The sequence below is a fragment of the Dasypus novemcinctus genome, chromosome 27 (assembly GCF_030445035.2).
Source record: "Dasypus novemcinctus isolate mDasNov1 chromosome 27, mDasNov1.1.hap2, whole genome shotgun sequence".
NCBI classification, from domain to species: domain Eukaryota; kingdom Metazoa; phylum Chordata; class Mammalia; order Cingulata; family Dasypodidae; genus Dasypus; species Dasypus novemcinctus.
Window position 1 is genome coordinate 30,111,662 of NC_080699.1, and position 10,749 is coordinate 30,122,410.

Below are 10,749 nucleotides of genomic sequence, written 5' to 3' on the forward strand. Positions count from 1 at the left end.
TAGCTCACAAAGGACACTCTTGCATCTGTACAATCTACCACAATTCTCATCCACCTCTTGGTTTACTGTGCTATTCAGTTCTTAGATTACTCTCTAGCATTCTGTCAATTGGCATTTACATACTTAGACTACCCTTTTCATCCACATCCCCATTTATAAAATAGCTCTTAATCACTATTTCTTACCATCTACTATAAACACTTCCACACTTTTACAGTAAAGCTAATTAGAACATTCTACATACATTAAATATCAGTAGTCCATCTCAGTCCTGCTCTTATCCCTTTAAGACTCCACCACCTACCACCAGGTTTTGAAGATATTTTCCTACAATTTCTTCTAGAAGTTTTATCGTTCTTGATTTTATTTTCAGATTTTTGATCCATTTTGAGTTAATTTTTGGATAAGGTGTGAGATAGTGGTCCTCTTTCCTTCTTTTGGCTATGGATATCCAGTTCTTTCAGCACCATTTATTAAATGGACTGTTATGCTTGAGCTGTGTGGATTTGATAGGGTAGTAAAAAAATCTCTTGACCATACATGTGAAGGTCTGTTTCTGAACCATTAATTTGGTTCCATTGATCAATGTGTCAGTCTTTATGCCAGTACCATGCTGTTTTTACCACTATAGCTAGGTAATAAAATTTAAAGTTTGGAGTTGAGAGTTTGCTTTTCCTTTTTATGATTTTTCTGGCTATTCAGGACCCCTAACCCTTCCAAATAAATTTGATAATCGCATTTTCAATTTAAAAAATGCTCGTGGAATTTTTATCGGGATTGCATTGAATCTGTACATCAATTTGAGTAAAATTGACATCTTAATGATATTTAGTCTTCCAATCCATGAGCATGGAATATTCTTCCAGTTATTTAGGCCTTTTTAGATTTTTTTTTAACATTGAGTTGCAGTTTTCTGAATACAGGTGCTTTACATCATTGCTTAAGTTTATTTCAGACTATTTGAGTTTTATCTGTCATATTTTATTTTCACCACTCTTTTGACACTTTTAGTTACTTTTATTGATATAATCTTTATTTCTAGACTTTCTGCCAGGCCTCTCTCTCCTATCTTTTATTTTCAGGCACTAGCACACCCTTTAGCATATCCTAAAAATCTGGTCTCTTGCTTAGAAATTTTTTAGTTTCTGTTTTATCTGTGAATATTTTAATCTCTCCCTCATTTTTGAAAGGTGGTCTGCTGGATATAAGATTCTTGACTGGAAGTTTTTTCTTGTAGTATATTAAATTTATCAGACCACTGTCTTCTTATTTCCATGGATTCTAGTGAGAAATGAGCACTTATTCTTATTGTATATCACTTATATTTTATGCATTGCTTTTCTTTTGGTGTTTTCAGAATTCTGTCTTTGGCATTGGAGTTCTCATTAGTATGTGTTTTGGATTCAATCTATTTGGATTTTTTCAGATGGGAATATGTTGTGCTTTTTTGGACATGGATGTCTATGTCCTTCAATAGGGTTGGGAAATTTTCTACCATTATTTCTTCAAATATTCCTTCTTCCTCTTTTCCCTACTCTTCTCCTTCTGGGACAACCACAACATATACATTTGCATGCCTTTTGCTGTCATTTAGTTCCCTGAGATCTTCTTCAATTTTTTCTATTCTTTTCTTTATCTGTTCGTTTGTGTGTTCACTTTCAGAGGCCATTTCTTCAAGCTCACCAGTCCTTTTTTCTGCCTTCTCAAATCTGCAATTATATGATTCCAATGTTTTTAAATTTTCATTTATTGTGACTTTCATTCCTGTAAGATCTGTTATTTTTCTATGTATGCTTTCAAATTCTTCTTTGTGCTTATCCAGTGTCTTCTTAATATCTTTAATCTCTTTAGCCATCTCATTGAACTTATTAAGGAGACTTGTTTGAACATCTGTGAATAGTTGCCTCGACTCCTTTATGTCATCTGGAGTTTTTTTTTTGTTCCTTCAACTGGGCCATAACTTCCTGTTTCTTGGTGTGGATTGTAATTTTTTGTCAGTGTCTTAGCATCTGGCTTACTAGAGTATTTATACTGGGTACAGTTTTTCTCTTTAGTTTAAAGCCTCCTGTCCTTTCTCCCTTGCTAGTTGTGCAGTAGTAACCAAGGATGTATTTGATGCTATAAGAAGTGGAGGCTTAAGCTGCCCTCATTTCCCCAGGGGCTGATGAAACTTCTCCCAACTTTCTCCTTTGCCAGGGATAGGGACAGAGCCACATCTGTGTGGAATAATGCAAGTTACGCAGGCCTAGACTCTAGTTGCCCAGAGAGACTCATGAAGCTTCACCCCTTTCTTCCCTGTCTGAGGCAGCGATAGAGCTGCAGGAGTGGGCAGCAATCTATGAAGGGCAATCCAAGATGACCACAGTTGCCCTGGTAGACTTTCAATTTTTCAGTCTGTGCTAGCCAAAGGTACCTGGCTAGGCTGGTGTAAGGCCTACCAGCCTCCTCCCCACTAGACGTGGGGCTGAAGCTTAGTCTAGGGCTGAAGACTGATGTGGGTGAAAGAAACCATTTCCTACCATCACTGTGATTTCTGTCAGCCAGGTTTCCCTTCATGCTGGAGGCAGAGTAAAAATGGCGGTCACTGGTCTCTTTCTAACTTGGACAGATTCTTACCCCAGCTGTTCCTAGGTTGTACCTTACCATCCAAATCTACTAATCAGTAGCCAAAATCAGCAGCCAACTGTCTCCTTCTCCCCTGTTTTTGGGAAATGGAGCTTCCAATTCTACTCACAGAATAGCTCCAGGAGCAGCTTGTGCCACTAGAGTAGATTAATCACTGTCCTCCAGTCTTGGATGGTAATTTCCTGGAGAGGCTGGTGGAGGTCCCTATAGCTTCCTCCCTGCCAGAGATGGGGCTGGAGCCTGGGCTAGACCTGTAGTTCTGATCTGGATGGAAAGAAGCTGGTCCCCACCAACACTGTGATTTTCAATTCACCCTGCTTGCCCTCGTGCCAGGCTCAGAGTTAAGATGGCAGCTACCAGCCTCTTTCTGACTTGGACAGGGTCAAACTTTAGCTGTTCTCAGGATTATAATTTAGTTTCCTAAATTAACTCATCAGTAATTGAAGTTGGTGCCCAATCATCTCTTCCTCCCCCGTTTTTGGGAAGTGGAGCTTCCAATTTCAGTTGTGGAACAGCTCTCGAGGCGGCTTGTGCCTCCGGTTGAGTATGGGCACCAGTCTCAGAGGCAAGGAGCACTCTACTTATGAATATTCCCTGCAGATGGGCAGTATCCTCCTTCCAGTCCTTCAAGGATGTTGCAGGATGCACTTTTGGCCTTCTGAACTCCCAAACATGTGCTTCAGCTAGATCCAGATGTCTCTGGGTGTTTACTAACTGCTCTGTAGAAGGAACTGAATCTAGGGGCTCCTTACTCAGGTGCCATCTTCCTGGTTGTTCCTCTTTGTTGACATTTTAATTTTAGCTCTTTAAAGGTCATTGTATTGTCTTCTGTCTTGCATAGTTTGATGAGAATTATGCATTCATTCTTATCTTTGGTCTGTATTTAATGTGTCTTCTGTCTGAATGCTTTTACAATATTTTTCTCTTTACCACTGGTTGTCAGAAATTTTATTACGATACGACTTGAGGTGGGCTTCTTTCCTTAATCCTGCCTTTGGTTTGTTGAGCTCTTTGGGTCCCTTGATTTATCTTCATCAACAGATTTTGAAAATTTCCATTCATTTCTTTAAACATTTTTTCCTGTCTTTACTTCTGAGACTACAAATCTGTGATACATTTTGAGTTGATTTTTGTGAAAGTTGTAAGGACTGTCTCTACTTCATTGTTTTGCATGTACTCAGTTATTCTAGTACCATTTGTTGAAAAGACTATCATTTCTACATTGAAATGCCTTTGCTATATGTAAAAAATCAATTGACTATATTTGTGTGGGTCTGTTTCTGGTTTTTCTATTCTGTTCCATTGCTCTGTTTTTCTATTATTTCTCTACTACCACATTGTCTTCAACTGTAGCTTTACAGTTAAGTCTTAACATTCGGTAGTATCAGATTCTGGCTTTGTTCTTCTTCCATATTTATTGGCTGTTGTGGGTCTTTTGTCTTTCCATATAAACTTTAGAATCATTCATCAATATTGACAACATAACTTTGTAGGTCTTTTATTGATTGTGCTGAATCTACATATCAAGAATTGGGGAGAATTGACATCATTATCATCATCATCATATTTAGTGCTCATATCCATGACAAGGAATATATCTGCATTTATTTAGATCGTCTTTGATTTCTTATGTCTTAGTTTTATAGTTTTCTTCATATAAATCTTGTACATAATTTGTTAGACTTATACCTAAATATTTGATTTTTTGGTGCTGATGTAAGTATGTTGTGTTTTAAATTTCAAATCCCAATAGCTCATGCTGGTATATTGGAAAACAATTAACTTTTGTATATTAACTTTGTATCCTGCAATCTTGCCATAGTCACACCTTTGTAACAGGTATATTTTTGTTGATTCTTTTGGAATTTCTATATAGACAATCATATCATCTGCCAAGAAAAGAGGTTTTATTTCTTCCCAATGAATTTTTACACATTTTCTTTCTTTTTCTTATCATACTCCATTAGCCAGGACTTTCAGTAAGATGTTGAATAGGGGTTCTGTCCTGTTCCAATTTTAAGGTGAACATACTAGTTTTGTACCATTAAGTACAATGTTGGTTGCAGAGTTTTTGGATCAGTTATTTGTCTAGTTGAAGAATTTCCCTATGATTTAAAGATTTGTACATATTGATATTGGAGCTGTAATTGAAGTATTTTTATTAATTTGTATTATTCCATTGAAAACCATACACATGATAGATATTCACATGTTAACATGTTTGTTTATTGCAAAAATTATCTTGATTATTATACATTTGCACTGGTAAATATATGCATGAGTTTCTCCAAAGAAATTTCTGTATTATGAGGAAAACTTCTACTTTATTGGAAAGTGATAAAACCCTTTTCTAAAATGGTCCTTTAAATTTACTCTTCCTTATGCAATGCATAAAAGTACCATAACTAAGTACCTGATGATTTTAACATTTACTTTTACCAAAATTTTACTGCAATTTTCATTTTCATTTCATTAATTTTTAAAACGATTGATCCTATATTCTTTTGTGCATTGGCTATTTGTATTTCCTCTTTTGTGAAGCCTGGTCAAATCATTTGTTTATTTTCCTATTGTACTGATTATTTTAACTCATAAATTTTAGCATATTTTTACATATTTTGGATATAGGTCCTTATTAACTAATGTCTTGTAAATAATGTCTCAAACTTTCACTTTTTTCTTTTATTTTTTCATTTTTACTCTTTTAATGTCATTTCCATTTTACTATAACCAAAAAATCAGTGTTTCCCTTGTTATAATTTCTATATCGTGTCTAAAAGATTTCCCCTTATTTAACTCATAAATGCTATATTGTTTTGCCTTACAAATTTAACTTTGTAATATCCTTAGAGTTGATTTTGTCTATGGTATGCAGTAAAAGATTAATTTTTTCCTTGTTGATCCAGTCCCCTAGGCATAATTTATTGAAAGGAAATTTCCCCATGATTTTCCATGACTCTCTTTTCTTAAGTCTATTAGTCATATATGCAAAAGGGGTGTTGTTATCCTTCCTATTGTACTCTATTTCTCTGTTTTTCTAACCCTAAATAACACCACATTGTTTGTATTGTTATAAAGAAAAAAATACATTTGGAAAAAATATTTAGTCTTAAGAATAAGCAGAAATGAATATTAAAAATAGGTGGATGTCAGTTGTTTTCAAAAAAAAACCTTAAAACTCTTAAATATGTTTGTCCATAATGTTGGTAAATCAGCCTTCAAATCCTGCTGCTAACAAAAATAAATAATTTGACAATAATATTCAAAGCCACTATACTCATAGTCTTTGTTCTAGCATTTCTTCTTAGATGGACTTCTCTTTAGGAAAGTTATTTGGACAGCTATATGAATTAAGATCATCATCCTAACAAATGTATATGTATATATATGCATATATGCATATATTTTTATTTTGATCAAGCAAGGATGTTTAACAAAATTAAGATCTCAAATTGATAGTTGTGATGATTGAATAAAAATGAGAATATTTTTACAAAATTTAAAATTAAAATTAAATTAAAAGGGGAAGATTCAAAACTGCATATGTACAGTGATTGTATATAGTTAAAAACCATAGCCATTGTGGTGAATCATGAGAGAGAAAATATCAAATTCTTAAAATTGTTAATGATAAGGTTAAAGAAACATGAAATTTTTTTCTTGATTTTTGGAATATTTGCCAAATAATCTATAAAGTGTTGATGCTATCCTTATAATGAATGTGTCATATATTACTAAATAATTAGATATGGAATGGAAAAGGGGCAGACATCTATTTAATTACTCCCTTTGCTCAGTCACACTTTGTGACTCTGTGATTTGGTCATTGTGGATGTTGTCTCAAAAGAAACCAGGCCCTTTAAAGATACTCTCCAGTTTGGAAAACATTGCAGATTCAGACTTTCAAGACCAGACTATATATCAGGGCTGAAGGGGGAATCTGTGCGCCTTGGATTCAAGAGGAGAAGGGGCCAACCTTGACTCTATGCCATGGCATCTTTAACAAAATAGAGTTTTAGCTTAAAGAACACATTTTTTTTTTTTTGCCTAGAAACTTTAGAATAGTCTCTTTACCCTTTACCCGTAAGCTAATGTGTTTAAAACTTTGCCTACTTCTATTTATCTCTGTCCTGCTTATATTGTTTTTTTTCCTTTTCTCTCTCTGCTATATTTCTACTCTCCTTTTATCCTTTTACTTTTTCCAGCTCAATCAAATGAAGGAGGAGAGTCAAGAAAGAGGCACATTCTTATAAGACTTTTAGTTGAGTGATCCATTAGTATGCCGGCACTCAGGAAAAGATACAGGAGAGAAGTCTTGGGGAGAAGTGTGCCGTGTGGCAGGGGAAGGTCTTGTTGGGGGAGGTGAATGATATTGAAAGGGATAGATTTTTGTTTGAGAATACCATTGTACTGTTAGGACAGAAATGAGAAATTTAGCATTTACTCTTAATAGCTACTCTTAACCTCTATTGGTATTATCAACATGAAATTATACTTTAAAGGAATATTTTTTATTATGATGTTAAAGACTAAGGATCAATATGCAAATATTAGTGGTTGGGGCCATAGTGAAACTCACATGATTTAGCAAAAGCTGATAATATGGAATTATAGAATTTAAAACTGAAAGTAGTCATCTAGTTTATCCTCCTTTGCAGAAGTATAAAATCTATTCCTTTACTAGGAGATGAGCCTATAAGTACTTCTTGAAAATCTTCTATGATAGGGATGCAGTGCTTTCACAGATGACTCTTTTTAAGATTAGGCAATATTTGTTTCTTAACTGATTTTCCTTGGACTGGTGTCAGGTCCTTTCCTGAGAATAGGTTTGAGTGGAGATAAAGAACAGAGTGTTGATTACAGAGGATAAGTGGGAGGGGTTTTTGAAAGTACATCAGATAGCTTGTCAAATCAACGTTTCTACCCAGCGTGGGTTCGGATATGACACCTGTGCTATATGGCAGTGCACAACTGGTATCCCAAGCTAGAAGCAGAAATGTTCAGATTAAAGGTGAGTTTATGCACTTCCAGGCTACAAAGAAGTCTTTTAATTATGTCAGTATATTACTATAAAACTCAGTTGTTGATCTGGTGAAATTAATATATTCCTGACCTGTAAGACCTTTTCTGCCTCTTAAAAATCCTATGAATATTTCAAAGCCCATGTTGAATTATACCCTCACCACATCTTCTATGCTTTTGTTGTTATTACCTTATTATTTTATCTCAGTCATATATGCATGAGGTTTAGTTATTAAGCTAACTTTACTGAACATTGACTAATTACGAACCACTAAGCAAATGCATTTTATGATCTCATTTAATCCTTGCAAAGACCCTACAACGCAGATAATAGTATTATACATTTTTTTTGAAGGAAATGAGGTGGCTTAGTGAGGTTTAATAAGTTGCCTAAGGCCTCAGTGCCATTCTCTATATAACTCTATAATGAGCCCATTAAGGGATGTTACTTTATTTTATTTATCCTTATATTTCTAGCAGATAATTGTGTCTGATTCATGATAGATAGAAAAAGAATATTTGTGAGAATGAATTGATTTCCATGGCCCAAACTCAATGTTTCAAAAGTACATTTTTGGGCTAGCAAGGACTGTTTATCTACCTGTTTATATCTTTCTCAAAATCTCAATCTATTAAAATGTTTTGAGCAGGACCAGCTTTCCATGAGGCCTGGCTATATAGATTGATTTCAAAGGTGGTATGAAGAGCTACTGTTCTCCATACCCCTTCCATCTCTTAATTCTTGCCAGAAATTCCACTAATTGAGATTTTTCTCTGTGGCATAAGCCTTTAACCTTGTTAAAATGGAAACAAGCCAGGAAATGGTAACAGATTAACAATTTCTAAATTAGTATGAATAGATTTAACAGGTCACTTCCTGTGAATGGGTCATAGGCACAGGGAATTCAGTTATATTCCAGTGGCAATATAAGAAGGGTTAAGGTAAAATGGTATGCAAAATAAAAGAAGAAGAAACACAAAATGTAATTGTTTTTGTAGGTTTGTCAAGGACTGGCACTGATTTAAAAAGCTAAATGATATTAACATTTTAAAAAGTTGCATTTGTGAAGTCTGTAGTACTGAAATGAAACCTATCTCAGGAGACAGAAGTTTCCAGAAGGATGCAGAGTTTGTTTCTATTAGTTATGCAATGCTTATTTGAGACTGAATCCAATTTCTGCATTGTGTGTAGTTAATAAATATAAATTGTGGGCTTTTCTCTTGAATATAAATTCTGAAGAATGGAAAAAATATTGTTTAAAATAAAACACAATAGTTAAACATATGTAACTTTTTGCATTATTAATCCTTTATGTATATATTTGAAGAGTAGAACTGTTTAAAAACTAACTTGGCTGGTATTAAAATGAATTTGTCACCCTGGTGACAAATATTTTCATAGAGAAGATGGTCTGAAATATACTGGTGTTTGTGATACACCCGAGTAGGAGAAACTACACAAATCTGGTAAGTGTTGATGACTATTAAGAGGATCACCAACTATAAAGATAAATTATTTCACCAAATACTTTAACAGATGCAGAAACCAAGGTCAAATTTGCCAAAATGCTTTGCAGCAGGACCAGATTTATTACCCGTTTCCATTTCTGCTTTTAGCCTTTATTAGCTTGCAGCAGCTGCCTGAGCTAGAAGTCCCTTTGTTTTGAAGACATTTGCTCAGTGACTTGTTGTCTCACAGCTTGATTATCACTTTGCTCTTCCAGTAACACCTGACACGCAAACATGAGGAATTACACTTCTGTGACTCAGTTTGTCCTTTTGGGAATATCTAATACTGAAGGACTGGAAAGCCTGCTCTTTGTCCTGTTTTTGGCCTTCTACTTCTTCACTTTGATGGGAAACCTGTTCATCTTTGTCACCATTCTGGCTTCCCCTCACCTCCACACACCCATGTATTTCTTCCTGGGAAAACTCTCGGTGCTTGACATATTTTTTCCTTCCATGAGTTCCCCCAAAATGATGCTCTTACCTCCTGGGGCAAAACCGCATCATCTCTTATGGGGCTGTGCATCCCAGCTCTTCTTTTACCTGGGTAGCACTGAGTGCTTCCTGTACACGGCGATGGCCTACGACCGCTTTGTGGCCATTTGCCACCCTCTGCAGTACAGGGTCCTCATGAGCCACAGGCTGTGAACCTGCCTGACTTTAGGCACCTGGCTGGGGGGCTGTCTACACGGAAGCGTCCTAGCCTTCCTTGTCTTTAAATTGCCCTACTGTGGCCCCAATGAGATGGACAGTTTCTTCTGTGACATCCAGATGGTGCTGCCCATGGCTTGTGCAGATACTTCTGTGGCTTACAGTGAGTTTCACTTATGTGGATGTTGTGAATCTTACCTGCTTTTTCCTTATTGTTTCTTCCTATGGTCGCATTGTCCTTTCTATTACTGAAATTCATCTTGGCAGAAGGCAGGCGTTGAGCCTTTGTCATCTGCTGCACCCACCTGACTTCCATCCTCTTATTCTACTGGCCAGTGTTGCTCATCTACCTGTGGCAGGCTTCCAGCCCTGGCTGGATTCTGTTATTCAGGTCTTAAATAATATCGCCACCCCTTCTCTGAATCCTTTGTTTTACATCTTGAGAAACAAGAATGTGAAATTGGCTCTAAGGAAACTGTTAACTCAGATGGTGCATATTTCAGGAACATACGGTAGAGGTGCAATGCCTCTCTCTCACATTCTTTGGGGAATTCGTTAAGATGTACTCTTACAACAGGATTGTTGCCAAATAGAATGCTGGACAGAGTTAACCAACGGTCTTTCTTCAGCATCCTAAGTCCACAAAGGAGAAGGAAATGTGTGCTGAGCCATGTATCTTGGATTTACCCCTCCAAGGAAGCCTTTTCTGATTAACCCAGACTTTTCTTTTTTTTTAATTTGCCAAAATAATGTCTCTTTTCTTTTTCACACAGACTATCCTTGCTGCAACTCTGTTTTGATTGATTATCATTAAGCTGCTAGTTTTTAGAGGCTGATGACTGTCCTTCTTCTTCCCTCCTTCCTTTATTCCTTCTTTCTTTTATTTTCTCTCTTTAAATTATTCTTTGCTCTTTTCTATTATATCTCTCTGGCTATTCAATCAAA

The 10,749-nt window shown here is 35.8% G+C and overlaps 1 pseudogene; it reads left to right on the forward strand.

Moving 5' to 3' along the window:
• The first annotated feature begins 9,390 nt into the window (after positions 1 to 9,390).
• On the forward strand, positions 9,391 to 10,363 carry LOC101432694 (olfactory receptor 10D1B-like; annotated as a pseudogene).
• The last annotated feature ends 386 nt before the right edge of the window (positions 10,364 to 10,749 follow it).